The 23856-nt window shown below is 38.0% G+C and overlaps 1 non-coding gene across 1 annotated transcript; it reads left to right on the top strand.

Moving 5' to 3' along the window:
• The first annotated feature begins 23309 nt into the window (after positions 1 to 23309).
• LOC123637614 lies at positions 23310 to 23371 on the top strand. Its single transcript, XR_006734968.1, has one exon. It is a non-coding gene; the product is annotated as a U7 small nuclear RNA (small nuclear RNA).
• The last annotated feature ends 485 nt before the right edge of the window (positions 23372 to 23856 follow it).

The following is a 23856-nucleotide window of genomic DNA, read 5'->3' as shown; positions in this document are numbered from 1 at the left end:
TATTGTGTTAATGATTATAAAATATAAATATCACACACTGCATGAAACCATAAAAGTAGGATAATCATGAAAATGTCTTCAGTTATAAAGGCAATGCATATTAGATAAGTGGAAAAGTTTAATTTGATACAGTTTCTGAAGGCGGTGGTACTTAAGCCACAGTCTAAAGGAGGAAAGGGATGCCTCACGGACAACAGGAGGAGCAACATTTCTTGTACAGGAAAATCTAATACTTGTATTGAAATTAGGTCTTCTCATTGGACCAGAAAGCATTTACTCAGGAAGTGAACTGGTCCATTCTGCGTGTGGATACTTTTACAACAGTCAGTCCCTGGATGGAACCCTCCTTCTGAGACTATTCTAAGAACATCACTTGGCATTAAACCGCTTTTTGCCATGACTTGTACAAATTGTCTGGAGGAATTACATGGTGGAGTTGAGCTTCGATAAAGTGGAAAATATGGATGCCTTTGCAGTGCTCTGTGAAGAGCACTGAGGACAAGAGGGGCAGGCAAGGCATGAAGCTGAACGACAGAGACAATTGGCTGTGCTTTGTGGAGTTCCACCCGATGCCTAGGACTGTCTGTCAATGATCAGCAGAGAGACCGAGTCTTCCCAAGGCTAAAACCCTTTTATGGTGATACATTAGCGATTCAGGGGAGCACATTCACTCTTCAGACCAGGAGAAGGCTCTTTAGTGAGTAAAGGACTCTGATGGCTTAATGAAGTGTGTGTCTCGCTTAGACTGTGAGGGCACTTAGATATACAGATGACTGTTCCTGAGCTGCCAGGTGTATCAGTCTCCATAGAAATGAATCCCTAAGGACGAAGTCTTTATATTGCAGTCCCAATCTTCCCTCAGAAAACAGACAACAAACACAAAACACAATATCTTAGTTTGGCCTAAGAAAGCTATTGCCTATACAAATGCATTTTCCCTTACAGCTTCTTAGGTTCTCCTATTCTAACACTCATGGGTGAGAGAGAGGTTCATAGTGTGTAATAAAGCCAAGGAGCTGGAAAACTTCTCAGGGACCCGCCCACACTCATCTCTGGGAGTTTTCTGGTGCTTCCTGCCAGCCAGGGCCTCACAGGAAATCCAGACTTCTCTGCAGCCTCTGCATCTCTGTGCATTGTGAGCTGAAGCCAGCTGCTAGAGGTTGCTGACTTTGCAAGAACTGAGTGACTGCTGCCCGGCATCTGAGTCTCACTGCCACCTTTGTCCCTCTCCTCTTTCTTTATAAAGAGGCATAATAGTAGGAACAATATGGCACAGGGTAGGGGAGTGGAGTCCAGGGACAAAGGCACAGAAACCATCAGAGCCTCTCTAGTTGCAAAGTAGTGAAATCATGGACTGTTAGAAGCAGAAAGGACCCTGGAGAGTGTGTCCAGCCCCCTCATTTTATGGAGCTCTTGTGGCTCAGTCCTTGAAAAAAGAGCAGTGTGTTAGATTCATTACCACTCAGGGGTCATGTGAGAATAATTCCCTTTTAATTGTCAGGATGCAAAAAGAGAATACAAAACTTCCCTTTTAAAAACCTAGACACCACACTGGAGAAGGTCTGGTCACAGTTAGAGAAGGAAGTGTTCATGGCCCAGCTCAGCCAAGTTAAGCAGTGACAGATGGTTATGCGATGGGACAGAGCAGAGGTTCTCAAACTTGAGAGTGCGGCAGAATCGCCTGCAGGGCTTGCTCAAACGCAGAACCATCTCCAGGGTACATGATTCAGTAGGTCTAGGGGAAAACATGAGAATCGCATTTCTAACAAGTTCCCACTCCTGGAGTGGAATGAGAGACTATGGCTTTCCACATCCTCCTTACTCAAAGTGTGTCGCGTGGACCAGCAGAATCAGGAGCACCTGGGTGCTGAGAGAAATGCAGAATCTCAGACCCCATCCCAGGCTGGCTCAGTAAGAATCTGAATTTTGACAAGATCCCCACATAGAGTAAATGGTATGCACGTGAATGTTTGAGAAGTGTTGGTCAAGAATATTTAATTGAAGAGCATATACTGTTTAATGATTCTCTCAACCAGAGCTTGACTACACATTAGAATCATCTGAGGATAGTTTGAAAATCCCCCTCGCCGAGGCACTAAGCCAATTAAATCAGAACCTCTGGGGGTGGTATCCAGTGTTTTTAAAGTCCCCAAGTAATTTCAATTTGTGGCCAGATTGTGAACTCCTGCTTTAAACCCAACCAGCCTCCCCAGTGCACCTAGCAAAGTTGGCCAAAGCCAGCCAAAGCCAGCCAAAGCCAGCCACTAGCAACACCGACCCTGGCCTCAGGTACCTGCTGATCTGCTCTATCTATTGTCTTGCAATTGCTTCCAAATTTCCAGCCACCTGTTTTGAACTTTGGGTCATAGCATTTGTCCTCTTGTTGGATGACCTGTTCTAGCTTCCTGACCTCATCTGTAAGCTCTACCCTTTTGGTTTCATTGCAGGTGGAAAGTAGCATCACCTTTAATATTCATGATCTGTGTTGATCAATCTTGAGGTTAGGCCACCTGTGTCATAATCTCCTGTGGTGCTTGTTAAAATGCAGACTCCTAGTGCAGCCCCAGACAAACTAAATCAGGAGCCTTGGGGGCATGGTCAGGAATCTGTGTTGTTTTACAAACAACCTAGGTGACTCTGATGCACAGAAGAGCTGGGAACTACTGATCTAGAGCTTCTGCCCTTCCTGAGCTTAGTTGAATTTGCATTAAACTTAGTATCTAAGAAATGTTCTGCTCAGTCACGAAATATACATTAGTGAGTGTGTTCTCAGCTCACTCAGGAGAGGCTAGTGCAGTTTTCCATGCTACCCAGGCAAAAACCAAAGCCTGAGTAAATACCCCACTTCCTTCACTGCTGCCCAGCCTCTCTAGCAGCAAGAAGCTGGAGTCTCGGGCAGCACCCAGCAAGTCTGGGGGCAATAGTGAGAAAAGCGTGCTTATAGATTTTTGACTTAAACCTCCAGAAAAATTCCAGAATGTAGAGAGTATTTATTCTCATAAAATCTAGTGACACAGCTGTAAGGGAGGATTGGAAGGAGGATATCTGCTCCCTCTCCACCTACCTAGATTCAGACTGCTCTCCTTGCCACCATGCAAGAGAGCCCAGGAAAGTGAGTGATGTAGTAGCTCAGCACCATTCTCCCTGCAGCCCTCCTGCCTCTACTCTGCTCCTAGGCATGCACATGCTCCCCAGAAGTAGACCCTACCTTGTTCAATGACGTGACTGGACTCAGGCTTATGAGTTTGGTTCCTCTGCTCTGCCTTGGGATCCTCACCAGCTCTTGAATTTGGTGCCACCCAGAGCTCTGGATAGGAGACATTTTCCCTTCAGCCTTGGCCCTGTGGAATCCTCACAAGGGCTTAATCCACACCTGCAGACCCAGGCTCAGCTGGTGTCCATTGGCATTAGGGACGATGTTGATCAAGCAAGAGAGCTTTGACTTCATCCTTTGAATTCCAGCTAGCTCTTCTGTGTTTCCTCTGAACATTTACAAATTCTAATTTCCTCTCTAAAATGTTCTCTCCTTTTTCATGTTATATCAGCTTTTAAACCTCTCTTATTCTAAGATCCACCCCTTTAAAGAACACTGGCTCCATTAAAAATATATACTCTTTATTCTATTACTTGACATCTTTAGCAATCATTCATTTTTCTACTCATACATCAGGATCACCTATTATGTGCCAGGTCTGGTGCTAAATCCTGATGAATGAAATCATGATAGCTCTTGCATTTATGGAGTTTAAAATTGATATGACGTTTTGATTTCACATAAATTTTTTTTGTTGTCTGTTGTAGTACTTTTTCAATTTTTTTTTCCTGTTTTCCTAATCATATTGCAAGTGTTCTGGTTACAAATTTTCTGTGTCCTGGCATCAATTTATGTTCTTTTCTTGGGACAAGAGATGTTTTTCCTCAGAGACACATAGTGAGCTCATCTTTGGCAAATAATTTTCCAGTATAGGATTGAAACAAGCCGTAAGAATACAAATTTTGTCTCATTGCACTCAAACATCTTTGTAGGATAGACTTTTTACCCTAAGTCTATAAATATTTTTTAAAACAAGCAAAGCAGCAAGCAACAAAAGCATCTAAGCAGCTTTCTCTGTTAAGCACAAGTATAGCCAGCAGGACCAATCTTGGAGCGAGTCCTGGATGTTATCTGAGATCTGGCCTGCTGCCGGCTGAAATCTTTGTCCTACTCTCATGAGTGAATTGTCCATGTGAGGCTCAGGAGTAGTTTCATTTCTGACTTGTCCCTGTTCCCCTGAGTATTAATAAAAAAATTTGTCCTACTAAGGACACATTACTTTTTCAAACCAAAACAATGATTTGAAAGCATTTCCAGGTTGGAAAATACTACCGAAGTGAGAAGCAAGTGTAAAGTTCTATGAGAACATCAGGCTGAGGAGAGTGAGCTGCGAATGGGAGTGGAATCGAGCCATTGGAACAATCTCCCGAAAGCTGGCTCCATTTCCCTCGCGCCACACGCTGGCATCAGCTTCTGTGCGAGCTGCAGCTGAAGAAGCATTTACTCCAATTGCTATTTGAAAACAACCTCGCTGACAAACGGACAGTCCAGGTTGTCTTGATTCAGCTTTGCCATTTGTTTGCCATAGACCAATTCGATTTGACGAGAGGCCCATTTAAATAGTGATGTAATATTCTGTTAAAGATTAAATTGGTGCAAGAAAGCCTCTGTTATTGAGGAGTAGATGAAAATGCAAAAATCCTTTGAGCGAGTATCAGAGCCGGCCCTTGATAAAACTGTGACAGAGGATAAATTTCCTTTTGATGCCTTCCTGGCATTACCACAGCCTTTCTAAATGAAAATAAATCCACAGATCTCTGAAGCTGGCACTGAAATGGAAATCTAGTGGTGGGGAGGTGGACTTGTTCTTTAAGTCGCAAACTTTCTCAGCCTTTACCCTGTGATCACTCACTGATTAGCACTTCCAGCTTCCTCCCCTTAAGGAGGATGTAGGACTTTTTTAAATGTTCTGGCCCAAGGATGGGTAACTGAAGAAAATGAAGTACCTGAAAGCACAGTTAAGCTAAAGCCAAAACATTCAAACAACATATCACCAAAAACTGGAAGAAAACTAAATAGAGGAGTAATAACATGTATCTAAATAATTCCCCTTAACATTGTAGAAGTACCCATAACCAACATGTAGTTCACTCCAGGGGACTCTAAGGTAGTTTTCTCATCTTAACTACTAATATTTCTACATGTAGTTGGAACAACTTTGTGGAATGGACATAGATTTTAGAGTCAGACAGGTTTGGCTTGGAACTCTGGTTCTGGGTATCTAGCCTGGAATGAGATAGTTCACTTCTTTGAGCTACTAAGCTGTCAGCCAATGAATGGTCATGATAACCCTATGCACTATATTTTAGTTGTGGTTGATCACAAACCTATTTTCCAAATATTCTATTCATATTTCATTCCATATCCAGTGTTATTAGCTATTTTTTGGAGATTTTTGAAGCCATTTGTTATCAGAGAAAAAAAAAACAGCCTACGACTGTGATTAATTTGTATGAGAAGTTGGGGGCTGTTGTTAAAACAAAAACACTAAAATATGGCATCCAGAACTAATCAAGAACATTTTCATCTCCATGTTATATCTATCATATCTCCCAGGAGTATTTCAGGATTGCTATAGACCAGCAACTTCTGTGTCCCTTGCATTTTTTACCTTCCCACATGAGATATTCTATTAAAGTTATTCTCCTTCTGTTCCATAATTGCATACTGAGTACATGAAGAAAGATAGCATCTTTTTGTTCGCAAGAGGAGCAACATCTAGGCCTATGGTGAAAAAAAATCTCGCATCACCTAGACACCTGTACTAAAGTATTTAAAAATAAGAGCAGTTGTTGAATAGGATTTTGGGGTTGTCTCCTTAGAGTAGGAGGTGTGTTCTGCATATGGGCAGAGGAGGGAACTAAATATTTGGTGGCTAAATAATGCACTATATATCATATTTCTGTTGGCTGTATACTCCATCTTTTCACTCTGTCCTTCCCTCCAGGAGGATTATATTATTTCACCCTGTTAAATTTAGAAGTGGCTATCTGATTTGTTCAGTCAATGAAATGTGAGCAGGAGTGATGTGTGTGTCATCTCTGAGCAGAGGTTTTTAGAGCTAACACAGAGTTTTTCTTGTCTCTTCTTTCTCTGCAATTTTCCATTTGGAAGGCAGTGCTTTTAGTCTAGATTTCAGAACAAAGACAATGCACAGCAGAGCCACAGCTGATCTGCATTAGATTTACAGCATATGCAAATCAAAATCTTTGTTGTTGTAAGTCACTAACTTGTGAGTCTTTTCCTATCTCTATGTGGCCTACATTAGGGTGACTAATACAGTGGCTGAGGTTGTGATGAATGTCAAATAAGACATTATCAGTCTCTAGAACAGTGTCTGACACTAGGGGTTCTATAAATTATATTAAGAGAAAGCGGTGAGTGTAACTTTCTGCTGACCATGAGGGAGTATACACCAAGTCATCTGAACTTCTCAGGTCCAGCTCTAAGGAGGCTCAGTCCACCCTCCTGCCTGCACAGGGGCCTCCTCACAATTCTAGTTTTCTGTTTCAGGACAAGCTATGTGGTTGGTCATTAGTGCTGAGAACAACCTCATTCTTCCAGCAATGTTTGGTTTCCTTTCCACAGGAGTGAAAACATGAAAACCTTTACACAAATGATAAAAAAAATATGTAATAATGAAGCACAATAGTTTTAATTTATCATCTTATTTATTATCTACAGTATAATGATGTTTTTATGTAGTAATTTTTTATAGCCTTTCCTGTGAGGAACATGTCAATCTTTCTTTGAACCTTGGGAAGAAATGTGGGCATCTTAAGAAATTAGTTGAGAAGGATTAATACTTTTTAAAGGCATATCAGTTTTAGGGAGTTTTTATGTCTCCTGTAAACCAAATAACCTGTTCGTGCTTTGTTCTCTTCATATATAAAATGGAAGTAAAATATTTTCTTTAGATAAGTGTGAGAGTTAAGTAAAATAACATATGCAAAAGGGCTAGAAGTGTATTTGGCATATAACTGGCACTCAATACAACCACAAATATTTAAAACACAAATAAATAAATTTCTAGTGGTAAGTGTTAATGTTGCTTTGATTGGTTGTATAATTTTTGTTTAGTTTTTGAAGGTGCTATCTTCAACACAAACCATGAGATAATTTTGCATGCTCTTAAGGTCAACCCTTCTAGGTATTATAATGCATTTGCTCTTATGACAGACGGTCTGGAATTTCTCCAGCTGAAATTACCAACCCTAGAAAAATGAGAGGTTGTAAATGATTGGGCAATGATAAGGAACCCTGATGTGTGATATATTTCAATTTCAGAAAAATTATTTTCCCTTTGTCCCTTGGGCCTTTGAAGCAAGAGCATTTGGACAACCTGCCTGAATTATAGCCCTTTTGGTGTAGTTTAAATCGTCATCACTCAGAGAGGCAGAGACCATGACTTATAAGATTAAAACATGGGCTAATGATGTCCCAGGCTTGGAGCCTGAGATTTTTGCTTCTCTCGAGCTCTGTGAACCAGCCTAGCTCACTTGTCCTCCCTTATTTCTGTTTCCTTTGGTACAAAATCAGATTTTCTTCCTTTCATATTTGTTATTTGAGAAAAATGTTTTAAAAATGGTAAACCTTTAGTAAATAATAACATTCCTAAAGATGTTAATACTTTACAGAAGTAAAGATGACTTGGCTTTCTAAACAGATATTACGTGTAATCTTAAGGTACATGGGCATGGTTTACGAGATGTTCATTTTAATGCCAGCTTCCTTGAACTTCACATTACTTTTTACTAGTCTAGTTTTATTATTGAATTATCATTTAATTATTTTTTTAATTCCTCCTCTTGGATTAAAAAATCACATTCACCCTTGGAGTGTTACCTGAAAACTCTCATTCAATTTAAATCCATATATTTCCTAATGCATAAAGTCCACTTTCATAGTTTCCTAATATCCTTGAATTTTACAAGGATAGTTTCATCTACAGTGAATATTTTATTACTCTGTTTAATTTGGAGTCCTTAGTGTAATTGCAGAATGAACTATGATTGCTAGGAGTTCACTGAGAAACACTAAGGAAGTCTAGTTAAATGAACATTTGTAAAAGTAATATGATATAATGATGATGACAATAAAATAATAGGCACTATTTATTGGCTTCAAACTACATATCAGCACTAAGCAACTGCACATTTATTCATACAATCTTACTCATTTTCAACAAGAGCCTTCTGAGTTAAATACTGTTGCTATTTCTGTTTTACAGATGAGGAATCTGAGGTTTAGAGAGTTATTTGGCAATAGTCACACACTTAAAAAACTGGGGAAATCAGGCACTGCAGTAATTTCTTAGATTAAAAAAGTTTCACAAGCTTACATTGTTTTTGCTTAAAGTATCCAAAATTAAATATACAATATTTTTACTTTCCTTTGGTGGTGTAGACCATGAAACGTTCTTTGATATCTTAAAATGTTCAATTTGAGAAACTGGCTATTGATCTATCTTGATAGTCTACTGTAGGTAGGAAAAATAAACAAGGAGACATGGAGGTACATGAATAAAAACAGCCTGCAGGAATTAGGTGCTTCAGGCTGGAAGGAAAATCACAGAAATTTTGTTTATTGAAATCAGCCTTAACCCTATTCCTAGCCCCTCCCAGACTGGTTAATCCTACCTTCTGCAATCAGCTTCTCTTCTGGCTGGGGTCCCTGGGAGGCCGGATCTCTCATTTGCTCACGCTTCAATAACAAGCAGGCTTGGAGATGATCTTGGTTCCCACATACCCAAGGGTTAGTGTTATGTTTATTGGGCACTGTTCGTATGTACTGACAGTTCCTACAGAGGCATAGCTATCTACTGGCCCACTAAACATAGTTTTATTGGGTATGTTTTTTTTCCCCCTAAGACCCATCATATCTGTGACTTCTTGGGAGGTACTTGCTGTATGCTGAGGCCTGCTTTCCACACTCCCTATAAGCCTCATTTGCCCAAAACTTGGCTGTTTTTCTACACAGTGCTGTTTCATCTTGGTCTGTTTTTCCAATGTATCTACCACCTTTACCTGCACTTTCCAAGCTGTGGCCCTAGGGCAGAACTTCTTTGATCTGACTGTGATCTGTAAGTGCCCTTTTACCCTGGCAAGCAATTTCTGTCCCCAGTGATTGGCAGATGTTCCAGCTTACTTTTGCTCATTCCCTGATTTCTCACCTTTGTTCCAAGCATGAATCACTAAAGGAAAAGACCTCAAGGGTAATAGAGCCTTACTGGGCATGCAGCAGAAAGGAAAATTACTGCTTAAAACAATGAAAGCAATTAACTGCTGCCATTTTCATATTCTAAGGAAGCTACGTAACTCACTTTAGAAAGAAAATTACTCATTGTTGAGGAAAATATTTATTAAACATTTTGGTCAAGGAACACAGAGGGAGCTAAATAACTCTGCATAAAAAAATAAAGAGGCTGACCTAAAATGAAACAATCCTGGTGTTTTGAGGACAGAACAGAAAGATCTGCCTTAAGAGGACCTATGTCAAATAAACAGCAAAGACACTCAGGAGTTTTGATAAGTATTGAGGAAGGGAGCCCCAGAAAGGCAGGGCCCTAGAAAAGTGACAGGATGAGGCTGACAGAATTTAGGACTAATGATATCAGAAGTGGAACTGTCCTAGATTTTCTTTTCATTTTCCTCTTAAGTATCCAGAAAAGGTTTGTTACTCATTATTCGTATCAGCTTTGGATTAGCACCTCCTTTAGGCATGAAAAAAGGATTTTATTTTTTGGTAAACAGCAATGAGTCCTGGGATAACTATGAAGACATGGTAAAAAGATGACAAGAAGTGAATAAAAAGACACTAGGAGCGAAGCTCAGAGTATGGGTGCACAGATGACAACCAGAAATGAAAGATCCTCCAGAAATTATGGAAAAATTTTGGGGAGAGACTGAATTCCCTGAAGTCAGTTAGAGGATAAGGTGCAGTTATACCATTTAGATATTAAAGGAAAGATTGTTCCCAGAAGGCTGGTGCACTCAGGGTCAGTTGGCTTCATAGATCAGAGAATCTGACGGAGAACAGAAAGGAAAATGGATTCAGATAGAGTTTAGATAAATACATGAATTCATTCAAAGAGTGTCAATCAGACGTTAGTAATGGTTTTTAAAAGTTATTAAAATGTGTTCAAGGGGGGCACACATGGGGGCTTATGCCTGTAATCCTAGCACTTTGGGAAGCTGAGGTGGGAGGATGGCTTGAGCTCAGGAGTTCAAGATAAGCCTGAGCAAGAGTGAGACCCCATCTCTACAAAAAATAGAAAAATTAGTGGGCATGGTGGTGCATGCTTGTAGTCCCAGCTACTTGTGAGGCTGAGGCGGGAAGATTCCTTGAGTCCAAGAGTTTGAGGCTGCAGTGAGCTATGATGATGCCACTGCCCTCTAGCCAGGGTGACAGAAGGAGACCCTGTCTCAAAAAAACAAAAAAATGTGTTCAAGGAAATTAATGAGGTTTTAGTAACATATCCCAAGCTTTTAAATAGAGATTTCACACACATATAAAAAAACCCACAACCTACCATCAATACCACTGCTGAGAACCAATAACCAACACGATGACATCCCCAGAACAAGGTGTAGGAATTTTACATTCAAGTATAATCATAGTCAGAGCTATGGATGGTTATCTACTCGCCATTCTCTTTAATGACAATGTCTATTTCTTGTGCTGCACTTTTCACAACATGGACTTGTCTTGTTCATTTGCATATTATGTGATCCCTACCACTATTTAATCTTCTTGAGGACAGGATCTTGTCTACGTAATTCACTGCTATATCTCTGAAGACCAGAAAAGTGTCTGCCAGATACCACCTGCTCTTTAAAATCTTACTGACATAAAAGAATGAAGTTAGAAAGTTACAGAAGATATAGACCTAAAGACATTTATTACTTAAGGGAGCAACAGAGACAAAATAATGTTACAGGTAATAGAAAGTGAAAATAACTGTACCACACACAAGCAGGGTGCAGAGATCTATAATCTGGCCCCAAGACTGATAATGCAATGGTTTATTCATTGAGTATGGACAATTTTTTTTCCTAATGCATGTCTAATGCATTAAAATACTGCCTGTTCTTACTCATCTGTGCCATCTGGCACTATAATTTTTTAAAAATAGAAATGTATAGATTGGGCTTTGGCTATTATGGTTCTGGAATATATTAAGAGACTGCTCAAAATAATGTGAATTTTTGAAAATTCAGAATGTAGCCATAGAAATTGTTAGTCTATCAAAGCTTGCCCTATTCAAATGATGTTACCTTTGAACAGTATTTTTGACATCTCTCTTTGAACTGCCTTTATGATCAGCTAAATAATCACACGGAAAATTCCTCTTCAGTATCTGTACCCAATATTTTTGTCCCCAAGCATCATGACTCACATTGATAACCCATCCTATTCACCCAAATAAATTCCAAAGACGTGACTATAACCAAAGATTTGCTATATCTTGAGGCTGTTCAGTAGAGTCTACAATATTTTATGTATATATTTCACAAAATATTTCAGGAGATGGTAGCCTCAGTGGATATACTTGGTCACATTTAATATCCACTTAGAGGTTTTGGTTTTAATATATTTGTTTAACCACCAATCTCATAATTTTTACACATGTAAGTTATAACTAGTTCACATAAGCATATGCCTAAGTGTTTCCTTTGTTAACATGCTTGTGGTCAATTCACTAATGTGTTGTTCATTTCATGGAGACCTACAGTTTCCATTAGAACCTATAAATATAATGAAGACTATTGAGAAAGGAAAACATCTTTATTCTTTATTTCCTTAGGAATATCAGAGTATTAGATTTCTAGAATATACTAATCTGTAGATGAGGGAAGATTTCATAAAAAGGACAAGAAAGCAAGTTATTTAGTAAAAGAGCATATGCACTCATCATTGCTATTGTTTGAATGTGTCCCTTCCAAAATTCGTGTGTTGCCAATGTGATAGTATTAAGTGGTGGGGCCTTTTAAGAGGTGATTAGGCTACTGGGGCTCCTCCCTCATGAGTGGGATTAAGACCCTTACAACAGAAGCCTCATGCAGTTTGGCTAGCTTGCCCTTCTGCCTTCCACCAAGTGAGGACACAGTGTTCCTCCTCTCTAGGCAGTAGCCCCAGCCTTCTTGGCATCAGGGGCCATTTTCATGGAAGACAATTTTTCCATGAACCAGGGAGGAGAGGATGGTTTCAGAATGATTCAAGTGCATTACACATTATTGTGCACTTTATTTCTATTATTATTACATTGTAATATATAATGAAATAATTTTACAACTCACTATAGTTTGAGGACCCCTGCTAGAGGATTCAGCTCTTACCAGACAACCGAACCTGCCATCCCCTGATCTTAGACTCCTAGTCTCCAGATCTCTGAGAAAATAAATTCTGTTTTTCATAAGTTACCCACACGCAGGTATTTTGTTGTAGAGGCACAAAGGGACTAAGACAATGATGATGGAATTCATGAATTTTTTATTGCTAGTAGACACGAATAGTTAATGCGTGCATGTATACATGTCCATTGCAGGAACTAGCCTTCTGTGACTCCCTACTAGTTGAAGAGCCTTTGGGAACTTTTAATCGTCCATTGCTAATCATCCATTCTTAGCCATGTTAACTTACAGTTTCATCTTAAAATTTTCTTTCATCTGTGGCCATAGAGTGAAAGTAGCAGCAATAGGATTTCTTATTGCCTTTAAACACACACACACACACACACACACACACACACACACGATGAATAAATAAATGTCTTTTTGTTTTTCCCTCTCTGCTAAACCGACCTAAATTTGGCAGGACAAACGAGATTTCATTTTACTGCCAGCTGCCCACTCCGTTAAGGCAAGAGGTTCTCATTCTGTCTGGATATTGACTTGCTTGAGTTTAGAAAGTTCACATTCCATCAAAGCTGACTTATTCATTTCTTCATTCTCTTTTCTTCAAAATTACACCTACATTAAATAAACAAAAACATGCTTACCATTAGACATGCCTAATTAGGATATCCATAAGCCTTAATTTTATCTGTCTTTCAAATTGTCCCTTTTATATCTTTTGACCCACTTGAATGTCATGGATCAGAAACTTAAAGAACTACCTTCCTGATTATAGACGTTAGATCTCTTCTGTAGAGCCAAGTGTCTAAGGTTGGAGTTTGGTCTTACTATACCTTCCTACCCCCATATGGCCTCTAGAAATGGTATTCAGAACAAATTTCTCACTTACTGAGATATCCTTTTGGATTTGTACATATCTGATGAGGGAAAATATAACAAAGAATGTAAAGATATAAGGTAGCTTTCACTATTCTTTGTTAATAATGTGACCATTACATAAAAGTCCCAAACCATCTTGCTCTTTAGTGAAAGATATATTGTAGCCAAGAACAGCAGCCCCCAACCTTTTTGGCACCAGGGACCAGTTTCATGGAAGACAATTGTTCAACAGACTGGCATGGGGGAGATGGTTTTGGGATGATTCAAGCACATTACATTTATTGTGCAGTCAAACCTCTCTGCTAATGATAATCTATATTTGCAGTCACTCTCCAGTGACTCCATCACCACCTCAGCTCCACCTCTGATCATCAGGCATTAGATGCTCAGAAGCACAACCTAGATCCCTCACATGTGCAGTTTACATTAGGGTCATGCTCCTATGAGGATGTAATGTGGAAGCTGATCTGACAGGAGGCAGAGCTTATGCAGTGATGCAGGCGATGGGGAGTGGCTATACATACAGATGAAGCTTCGCTCATTTGCTCACTACTCCCTCCTGCTGTGCAGCTGGTTCCTAACAGGCCACGGACTGGTACTGGTCTGCAGTTGGGGACCACAGGCCAAGAACAGGAAGGTGATAAGTCTGCTTGCTCTATTGTATACTGGTCAGTTCAGTTATGGGCATCACACTTGAAAAAGAATATTTTTCCAAAAGAGAATAACTGGAATATTAAGTGGCACAAAGAATAATTCAAGGACTTGAGAATGTTTTTCCTAGAGAAGACTCAGGGAGAATGTGATTCTGAATACACTTATTCTGGACATCTCCAGTGGACAAAACCAGGGTATATCACAGGCACAGGGTTATTGCAAGGGACAGCCCAAAGCAGGAAAGAACTATTATCCCCAGTTGGCCTCACAACTATACCCCACTAGCTGCCCAGTCCTTCCCCTCCAATGGTCTAACACTGGCGTGTGCTCACTCTCTCTCTCTCCCTCTCTCTCTTGATCTCCTGGAGCATAATCAATTTCCTTATCAGTGCCAAAAAACTAGAGCAGTCCCTTATTCTTCTTTGAACAAATCACAAGCACTGGAAAGCATAAAAGGATAGATTTTTGTTTTGTTTTGCCTTTTTTTTTTTTGTGGTCAGGATAAAAAATAAATGAATCAGGATCTGGCAAAGTTTTCAGGACGGGCAAAGTTATAAAGAACAATAATAAAGAATATCTTTACAATGAACAAGTTTCCTGATTAGTTTCCATAAGAAACAAAGAATTCTAAACCAAAGCTTATTGAAGCTGGCACAGTGTTTCCACACCTGGTGGGCACTCAATTCTATTTTTTTAATCTTATCTCTAGGTTGAAAGCTGTCCCCTTTGCTATAATTCTGTAATCTCAAGCTCATCTCAATTAAACAATCTAAAGTGAAATGTTTACCTGCTGTTTTCTTTTCAGCACAAGAATCTGTCATGGTCAGGAAGAATCTATTCAATTTTTATATCTATATATTATATACAGAGATATCAATACCTAGAGAGGAGCTCTTTAAAATGCTATTTCATAAATACAACAAAATGATTTTTCTGTTTATGTATTGCTATATAATAAATACTTCAAAACTTAATGGCTTAAAACAACAAATATATCTCACACTTTTCTAGATCTGGAATTTAAGCAGGACTCAGCAGCCCATTTCTTTTCATGGGTATCTACAAAGGTCACTCCATAGTATCAGCTGGCAGATAGGTTGGTCTGGAAGGTCCAAGACCGCATTTACATGTCTCCAACCTTGTTGGGGATGGGTACAAGGTTGGGCTCATCTGATGCCATTGACTGGAGTATATACACATGACTTTTCCAGCATAGCATTCTCTGGGTACGTTAGAATTTGTTCATATAAGCCCTGGGCTCTCAGAAAGAGTGCTCTCAGAGAGAGTAAGTGGAAACTATTCGTTTCTTAAGGCCTGGGCCCAGAAACTGTATTCTATTGGTCAAACAATCACCCAGGCCTGCTCCTTAGGATATGTAGCCCACCTCCTAAAGGAAAGAGAGTGAAAGAATTTGCAACTATCTTTAAACTTCTGCAGTACTAACTAACTGTGGAAGTCCATGGGAATGTAAGCATAAATATATACAGCAGACTGCAGTGTGCACTCTCAGTTCCAGCCTCATAAAAAGTTAATGATGATCTGGCTGGTCTTGCGTCTTCTTTTTGCATTGTTAAATTCTGCAGAGTTTTCTTTCCTGTGGTACTTGTTTCACACCTGATTATTATGAGATGTCACTTTTGCATCACAAGATCTCTAGTCTCTGTAGAAAATTATAATTATTCTTTACATGTACTCAACATTCACTGTGTTTGCAGCCTTATGTTACTGTATTTCTGCAGAAACTTTGTTTCTTTCCAATACATTCTGTGAAGTGCTGGCTTCCAGTTTCTTAATCCTGGGATGGTGCTCCTGTTCCTTACTTGAACTTTCTCTGTGGTATCTCCTTTGTTTTGTTGGTTCTATGCTAGCTAAGTATGGGGGGAAGAAAAGCTCAGCTACCCTCAGCCCAAAGTATTTTTTATTAGTCCTTTTTGGATGATTTTGTTTCTTATAGCCTATCTTAACATTTTCTCAAATCTCAGCTCTTCCATATGCTATTTGGCCTCCCTCTGCCACCAAAGGTGCTACCATTTCATAGCTCTCATCAGTTATAAAAAAAATTGGACTTAATCTTCACCCATGATACTTAGTCATATCTCATTCTTTGTTTTATGATGCTGCACCTAGCAACACTTTATATTTAATAAGTACTTAGTAGCTTTCAATAAATTATTGCATTTCAAACTCTTATACACAAATATCCCCAGGGATAAAAGAGAGCAAACCTAGCCTCCTTAGGGAAGTTGAGGGGGTAGAGGAGGAATGGTATAGCCTTAAATCGGCACTGCATGTTAAATATCTCACTGATGTCTCACTTACTCTTAAAATTAATGTAAAATTTCCAGGCATTTGCCCATGAAGATATTCCTGTATATGTAAAATAAAATGTTACTCTAAGTGAGTTATCAGTTTAATCACTTAATAACACCATAGCCATTCCCAAATTCTCACTTGAACTTGGCACCTTATGAGGAACATATCACATTTCTTGGGTTCCAGTCAAGACAATATTATTCTATGTGGCCTACAGATGACAGGTCTAAGGCTCGGAGAGGGTGAGTGGTCTATAGAGATCAAACATAGCACTGTTGACATAATTTAAGTATTCATTAAGTGTCAAGGGCTTTACCTTATTAGCACATTTAATCCTTTAAATAACTTTATGAGGTAGGTACTAATATTGTCCCCATTTTTTATGAGAAAACAGAGGCATAGAAAAATTTAGCAACTTGTTTAAGCTCAATATCTAATAATTGACCAAATCAACACATGAACTTCTTTTGGACTTCAAAGCTACACTTTTACCTTCTATTCTCTACTGCTTTGTCAACTGTGCCATCGAGTCTAGAACTCAAGTTATTTTCTTTTTGTTCAGGCAGTTCAGCCTGCCTTTGGTCTATTTCTATCATGGTTGTTTTATCTTTTATTAAATGTCAAATGTTATTTTTGCCTTTCCCATTGACTTTTTCCCAGACAGGATTTTGCACTGTTAGCTTTTAGATGAATGGCCAAGTGATCTTAGGTCTAGCCAAAGTCGGTTCATGCACTGGGCTCCTGGTCCATGATTATTATCTTGAGAAAGGAGAGATGCTGGTGACTACAGAGGCAGAGCAATTTATAAATTTAATAGAATGGTACGCTTCACATTTCTTTGTATTCTAGGCTCTTGCTTTCTTGTTCCTCTTTTTGAGTCATTGACTTAGCAGTTTCCCAGGACCCAGAGTGACATCTGAAGCTAAGTGCTAGGCCAGCAAGGAATCAGAAGCTGAGGAAGCTTCTTGGGATGTCTATCCTAAGGAGCATAAACCAAGGTGAGGACCATTTCATAACTAGGCTGGGGAGTATCCAAGAGTATGAAGAAAGCTAAAAAGTCAAGTCAGAGTTCAAGGTTAAAGCTGTAACATGCTGGAGATATGAAATCCCAGAGGGAACATCAGAATAATAACAATAACAATAACAAAAATTTTAAGAAAAATTTATTAAAAATAAAGCAAGGAGTGGGGTCATTTCCTTACAGTGTCATACTGGGGCATTATGTAATAGGTCATACAAGATTATTTCTAAGAGAACATACCTGTGTTTGGCTATGCTATTTACTATTTTTTTTTAATTTTTTTTGTTTGTTTGTTTTTGTTTTGTTTTTTTTTGAGACAGAGTCTCACTTTGTTGCCCCGGCTAGAGTGAGTGCCGTGGCGTCAGCCTAGCTCACAGCAACCTCAAACTCCTGGGCTTCAGCGATCCTACTGCCTCAGCCTCCCGGGTAGCTGGGACTACAGGCATGCGCCACCATGCCCGGCTAATTTTTTCTATATATATTTTAGTTGGCCAGATAATTTCTTTCTATTTTTTTAGTAGAGATGGGGTCTTGGTCTTGCTCAGGCTGGTCTCAAACTCCTGACCTTGAGTGATCCACCTGCCTCGGCCTCCCAGAGTGCTAGGATTACAGGCGTGAGCCACCGCGCCCGGCCGCTATTTACTATTTGATTAAAGTTCTAACACTATGAAGTTATATGTTAACTTTTTCATTTTTCCTATTATAGGTAAAAATGATTTTGTTTTACTAGAAAAAAATAACATCAAGGGTATAAATTTATTACCCTGTAGAACATTCATAAGTTTTATATCTAACCTCAAAATCTTATTTAAGATTTTTCATTTTTTTAAAAATTAATAGACTATATTGAGCAGTTTTAGTTTTTCAGAGAAAATGAGTAGAAAATACAGAGAGTTCCCATAATACCTTCTTATCCTCTCTTCCCATATACACCATGCCCTATAGTTGTCCTAATAATTAACATCTTGCAACAGTGTGGTATATTTTTTACAATTAATGAGTCAATACTGATACATTATTATTAACTAACCTCATTATTTTAGCGACTATATATAATTAGTCTTCAAATGCTCTTTAAACTAGCATTACAGTCTTGCTGATATCGTCATTCATGAGTTAAATGATTTTTATATTTGTATTATATACTTTTTTAAAATTAGTCTTTGAAATAGGAGTCTTTGATAGATGCAATCGATTACCCAAGGTCACACAGCTAGTAAGTAACACAAGCAGGCAGGAATCAAGGAGCAAGAAGCATGAAGTGAATCTGGGTCTAGGGGTGACTTGGTAAGGAGAGTGCTTCTATTATGACATGATACTCTTCACATAAGTACCAGTATACACATAAGTCTCAGTGTACACATAAGTACCAGTGTACCTTCCTGCTCCTAAAAGTAGTGAAGGCTGGAGCAGATTCAGAGGATAGTGTCCAATTCTCTTGCTTAGGATGGTGTGACTAATTGTGCCATTAATGACCTGTGTGCTAACACATATTCTCTTGCTAATCTGTGTATATATTAATCATCTTAATTTTTCCCTATAACTTGGTCAATATGAATGTATAGTTTATAATACTGTATAAATTTAGGGAGCAACATAATTTATCTATTATTCCTTTAGTCAATAACTTCTGGGTACCAAAGGTGCTAATAAAGCCTCACATCATGGAAACTATTTATAATTGATGATGCAATTTCATTCACAATATCTTATTTAATCTCAGAACATGCTGATTAAGTCAAAGAGAAAGTCTTCCATTCCTATTTTATAGACGAAGGAACTGAAGCTGAGAGCCTACATGGCTGGTCCAAGGTTAAACAGGTGGTCTGTGGTAGAGATGGGGCTTTGACTCACAACTTCTGATGCCTGGGTCAGAGAACACTTCACAACACAAATGTATCTGTTGGGTAGAATACAACACACATGCACATGTATGACATCTAGTTCATACCTCAGGGAACCTTCATCTTTAGAGATGAGATTCATATTTATGAAATAATTTATACTGGAAATCTCCAAAATGGTATCTAATAAGTGCAGTGTGTGAGTTGGAGAAAGAGGGACATCTGGGTGGGCTGGAGTATTTGGAGACTTCATTCTGAAGACAGAATTTCAACTGAACTTTGAAAAACAGATAGCATTTGAATAGGGAGAGGAAAGAGAATAGAAAATTATAGAAAATAAAGATACAGTTAATCTTAAATTCAGAATCACCTGCTGATTTAGTTCACTAGTGAACATGCAGCACTTCTCTCAGACCATTTTACAACCCTTTCTTATGGTTGTCTCAATTGTCTTAATCGACAACATGAGGCTCCAACCTTTTGAGAAACAAACCATATTTGCCTTTTTACACTCATATTTGAAATAGTGCAGAAGGATTTCCTCCGAAGCTTGGTAATGTTTTTATTCCCAGTCTCCTGGACTGAGATGAGAACTTCTGTCTCTAGTATGAAATCCAAATCCTAAGCTTATTTAGAAATTTAGTACCAAACTTTACTCTAATCTTCCCCAAACACCAAACTGTAGTTGAAAACATTTTTAAACCACAAGTTCACATCGCTTAACTTCTGTTCCACTTTTTCATGCTGTCCAATACAGTCAAAATATTTTGTGATGTGAACATGAAGATTCTAGAATATACTTATAGCATAAGCTTTCTGGTATTAGATAATATGTATAAAAAGATGTGGTTTGGGCCAGAGAGTTCCATACCTATGGCGTCATCAAAATCTCATGTCAGAAATATCAGAACTATTTTCTGAACAGGGCATATTTAGTAGTGTGCCGTGAGATCATTTAGAATATTATATTAGAGTTATGGGGGAAAATTTCTATAAGAATTCATGTTTTAGAGAGAAATTGGCTCAGCTTTTTAAGTGACTTGTGTGGTGTAAAGAGGAATTGAGCTGCCTAGAAAATTTCCCTGGGCACGGATGTATGAGATTTTTCTCTATTCTGTAACCTCCTCTCTGTGTCTTATTCCTATAAACCTGTGCTCTCAGGGGATTGTCAAATATATCCTAACTGCTAACCCAGGTACTTGCTTATAAGGATTAATTTCTTCCAGAAGTAAGTAAATTTTTATATTAAACTAAAAAACATAAAGCCGTAAATCCAAATGAATGATTATACAATGATTGAAATTACATGAGCTGGGGCTGACATTTTGGAACCTGGGCTTTTGCCCAATTCTTCATTAAATTAAATTATTTAGATGGTCACATACCCTGCTGATATCTATAGCCAGTGATACTGCAGAGATGTTAACATGTTAAATTCATTGTAAGCGGCTGCCTTATGTTTGGAAAAGATTAAAGTAAAGCTTTAGAGGAAGACTTTGAAATAAGCTTAGAATTTGGATTTGAAACAGGATATAAAATTACTGTTTAAAATGGAAATGGAAATGCTCTTAACTTGGAGGCATTGCTTTTTATTGGCAAAAAACAAAAAAAAAAAGGAAACAAGGAGATATACATCCCTCCCTGCACTTGGTGTGAAGGAAAATGTTTAGGAAAGTGAAGCTCAGAGAAGCTCAGTGTGTTGAGGAATGTGTCTTAATTAAATATGAAGTAGTCCTGGGAAGAATGCTAAAATAATCTAGGAGAGTTGCTGATTCAAGTGTCTTATTAATAGCCGCCTGTAGCTTTTAGTGATTTACTTGCAGTGTTTATCTAATTTCAATCATGAGGCATTTATTATAATTCTTGCTGATAAAATAGAATTGAGGTTTAAAAACATTTACAAAAGGCAGTCAAGCAAGTCATAGCCCAATATTTACTTCCAAGGAATAATAAATGTAGCTCCACAAAGTATAAGACTGATAATTCACAAATACTTGGATTTCTGAAGATTTTACCTACAAATGGTAATAACAGATAGACCTGGAATTAACTGATGGTGAGGACCACATTTGATTATCCATTGGGAAGAGAAACACTTTAAGCATATTTCTTCTCCAGATACTAGGCATATGTTCAAATATAATAGGACACCAGGAGTCTGCTGAGAAGGATTTCTTCGTAAGAAGCGAACTCTCTTCTCCTTTCCCAAATGGTGTTCCTTAAGATACTAATTATGTTTATGTGATTAAGTATGAAAACTGTCTCCTTATTCCCAAAACTATGTTCCTATAGATGTTAATTTGGTGTTTAATAAAATAACTGTCTCAAAATCAAATCAGTTTTGGAAGTATTGGTATCAGTTATCTATTGCTGTGTAACAAACTGCCCTAAAACTTAGTGATATAAAACAACAAATTTTGTATTTGCTCACAATTCTGTGAGTCAGCAATTTGGGCTTAGCTAACTGGGCAGTTCTTCTTCTGGTCTTGTCCATGGCCCTTTGTGTGGTACAGTTATCTGGTGGCTTGGTGGGGGCTTTAGGGGATAAGGTGGCCTTACTCCCATGTCCAGTGGTGGGTGCTGGCTAGTACCTGGGCTTCTCTCTCCACATCTCTCTCATCCTCAAGGAGACTAGCCCAACTTTTTTATCTGGTGTCATGGAGATCCAAGAGGGTGAGGGGGGAAGATAAAGGCCTTGTGGGTTCTGGCTCAGATGTTGCATAACATCATTTTCACCACATTTAATTATCAAAAAAGTTTGCAAAGCCTGCCAAAATTCAAGGTCCTATTCCTGATGGGAACATTTGTAGATAATTTATGACAAGTTTTAGACCACAACATGTTTAAAATAGTTTTCTATACTATATAATTTTATGGAGTTATCAAAAAAATTAGTCTATCCATGGGGGTTAGAGCATATATTATTTGTGAGTGTGTGTATGAGCTTTCAGTAGCTTATTGAACTAGTGTCTTCAATGAAATACTTAGGGAAACTCTGTTTTGTCCCATTAATCCTCCTCTTTTAATCCTCAAGTCCACTTTTAATTGTCTATAAGTCTAATAAACATGTGAGGTTCATTCTCAATTCCCCTACCACACCTAGAAGACATTTATTATCCATGAAACTAGCCTTAGATTATAACTCAAGGATGGAAGAAAGCTGGTTGGTTGCCCTCAGTTTTATTACATGCAAGATGGAGGAATGGAAACGGGAGTGATTTTTCAAGAATAACTTCCATGTACAGTAAAACCTTGATTAACCATATTGGCTGTTTTCCTAAACTTTATATATATGAAAATTTAGTTATACTGGTTGTCAATTTTATGAGCTCTGGAAAGACACAAGCCTGAGTTTAAATCTTAGTTCTGCAAAAATAGGCAAGTGGGATTACATCAAACTAAAAAACTTGTGCACAGCAAAGGAAACTAGAGACTTAATAGGAATGGGAGAATATATTTGCAAACAATGTATCTGTTAAAGGGGTTAATATCCAAAATATATAAGGGACTTAACTTGATAGTAAGAAAACAAATAACTCAATTAAAAAATAAGCAAGGAAGCAAAGAAGACATACAAATGTCCAAAAGGTAGGCATAGGAAAAAATGTTCAACATCACTAATCATCAGGAAAATGCAACTTAAAACCACAATGAACTATTACCTCACACCTGTTAGAATGGCTACTATTGAAAGGATGAAAGATGACAAGTGTTGGTGAGGTTGTAGAGACAAGGGAATCCTTGCACATTGTTGATGTGAATGTAAATTAGTACAACTATTATGTTAAACAGTATGGAGGTTCCTCAAAAAGTTAAAAATAGAATTAATATATGATCCAGAAATCCATTTTTGGATATATATTCAAAGGAAATGAAATCAGTGTATCAAAGTGATATCTGCAAAATAGTGAAGATTTGGAATCAAAATCAATCTAAGTATCTGCCAATGAATGAATGTATAAAGAAAATGTGATATATTACACACAATGGAATACTATTTAGTCATAAAAAGAAGAAAATCCTATCATTTGAAATAACATGATAAACTCAAAGGACATGATATTAAGTAAAATAAACCAGGCACTGAAAGAAAAATACTGCATGATCTCACTTGTACGTAGAATCTAAAAAAGTAAAACTCATAAAAACAGTATTACAGTTCTTTTAGAATTTGTCTAACAGGATTTCCAGTTTTTACCAGAACTCCTTCTCCTCCAACTCTGAAAAAAAGAAAACCCTAAAAAAACAAAACAAAACAAAACAAAAACCAGAGAGTAATCAGTAGTTACCAGAGGCTGGAAGGTGGTAGTATTGGTAAAAAAAAATAAATAAATAAAATAAAAATAAAATCTTGACTCTAAAACTTACCAGCTGAAAGACTTAAGACAAATAAATTAAGTTTTTAGCTTTAGTTTCCTCCCTTATAAATGTAATTAATAAAACATATTTCAAAGTCTTTTAAGGATTAAATGAAATACATTCAAAGAGTGGTTGGCCTAATGTAACCCCCTAAATGGAAGCTGCTGCTGTCATCACTAATGCTCATTTCACCCTAAAGGTTTGACAACTAATTCTCTCCTTCCTTTTCATGCCATGCTTTTAGAATAGTTGGCTCATGTGCATGCCCTCTAATCCCATCACCATGCACCTTCTCCTCTACAACTTACTCTTTGTGTTCTCAACTTTTATAAAAAT

This window comes from Lemur catta, chromosome 4, assembly GCF_020740605.2.
Source record: "Lemur catta isolate mLemCat1 chromosome 4, mLemCat1.pri, whole genome shotgun sequence".
NCBI lineage: Eukaryota > Metazoa > Chordata > Mammalia > Primates > Lemuridae > Lemur > Lemur catta.
Note: the sequence above shows the minus strand (reverse complement) of the source record. Positions and strands in the feature narration are given on the sequence as shown.